Here is a 2,215-nt window from a genome sequence, read left to right on the forward strand (position 1 = left end):
AGTGATCGGCAAAAATCATTTTCTTTTTCTGAAACTAGCGATCTTATTAGACAATTACTTGACGATATTAATCAACATGATGTATTTTCTTTATTTGTTGATAATGACATAATAAACTTGCTTGCATTAGAAACAAATAGATATGTATTAACAAAAATTAAATAAATCAAAATTAATCTTACGTTCAAAGATGCATAAATGGAGACCAACTAATCCTGAAATAAAAAAATTCTTGGATTGATATTGTGGATGGATAAAAGCAAACCCTATAGCTAATTATTGGTCAAAAAACCTATTATATTACTTTCAATTATCATGTAGCATTATGTTTCGAAATAGATTTGAATTATTTTATTTGAATAATTTATTAATTTTCATTTTGTCGATAATTAATATGTCTATTGCCTATAATGATCGGCTTAAAAAAATCCTTCCATTTTCTGACAAACTACAGAGAAAATATCAAGAAATATTGACAACTGGAAAACACATTGCTATGAAACGTTGATTCCATTGCGCGGAAGATTTATTTTCAAACAGTATATACCAAATAAAATATACAAATACAGGATCAAATTATTTAAATTATGTTCAAGGGAGAATTATATATGGAGAATGAAAATTTACTCTGGTAGATCAGCTAGAGCTAGAGGATTGGCATGCAATGTATGCATTATGTTTCGAAATAGATTTGAATTATTATTTGAATAATTTATTAATTTTCATTTTGTCGATAATTAATATGTCTATTGCCTATAATGATCGGCTTAAAAAAATCCTTCCATTTTCTGACAAACTACAGAGAAAATATCAAGAAATATTGACAACTGGAAAACACATTGCTATGAAACGTTGATTCCATTGCGCGGAAGATTTATTTTCAAACAGTATATACCAAATAAAATATACAAATACAGGATCAAATTATTTAAATTATGTTCAAGGGAGAATTATATATGGAGAATGAAAATTTACTCTGGTAGATCAACTAGAGTTAGAGGATTGGCACGCAATGTATGCCAATATATAACTCGCGAAGAAAGTTTTTTATCAAGGACAAACATTATATATTGAATTTTTATACTAGTTATGATTTAGCTATATCATGTTTAAACTGCAAAACTCATATAGTTGGAACACTAAAAAATAATAAAAAATTCATCTCAAAAACAATTCTTCATCACAAAATAAGAAGAGAAGAAATGATATCCAAAGAAGATGATAACGAGATTGTCTCAAATGGAGAGATACGCGGAATGTAAGAATTTTATCTACAAAACATGCTCTCATCATGGTACCAAATAAAAAAAAACAATCACAACATTTCTACAAGCCAGCAATCATCTGCAAAATTGAAACTCCTAGCAGTTTTTGAATATAATAAAGGATAATGTGATATATAGATTATTCAGATCAAATGGTCTCTTATGCTAGTACAATTAGAAAAGGGATTAAATAGTATCGAAAACTTGGTATTCAACTTCTTCTAGAGATTTCAGTTGTAAATGCTTTAATAGCTTATAAAATTGCAACAAAAAAAATATAAAAATTACAAGATTTAAAGAATTATTAGCTGAAAAATTATTAGGATTACCTGAAAAAACAACAAAATCTTGTCAAAACCTTCAACGAAATCAACATAATATTGCCATTTGGAAAAATAATTCTGATATAACTATTAGACGTGCAAATTATATTATATAAATAAAAGACGATAAGCGGGCAGATCAAATGCACGAAGGAATTTAAAAAAAAAAAACAACATTTTGCCCAAATTATCAGAATCAACTTCAACTTTATATAGAATATTTTAAAATTTTAAATTAAAAATAATTTTTTTAAAAGATTTTTTATTATTTATACAAATAATATTTTTAATAAATTATTTTTTATTATTTGTATAAATAATATTTTTAATAAATTATTTTTTTATTATTTTTATAATAATTTAATTTAATTTAATTAGTTTTATTTCATCCTGTGGAATATCTTTCCAAATATCTACAAAGATCTTTCAGAAGTAATCAAATAAGTGTCATCCAAATATGGGTGTAATTTTTTGTCTTGTATGTAGATGATCGCTATAAGAAAAAGGTGATATATACATTATAAAATTACAATAAAAATAAATAGATTAAAAAAACAAGAATGTACATTACCGAGAACCGGTAATGTATAGAACCGATTACTAGGCTTGGAATCTTTTCACGAATTA

This window comes from Apis cerana, linkage group LG16 (genome assembly GCF_029169275.1).
Source record: "Apis cerana isolate GH-2021 linkage group LG16, AcerK_1.0, whole genome shotgun sequence".
Classification (NCBI taxonomy): domain Eukaryota; kingdom Metazoa; phylum Arthropoda; class Insecta; order Hymenoptera; family Apidae; genus Apis; species Apis cerana.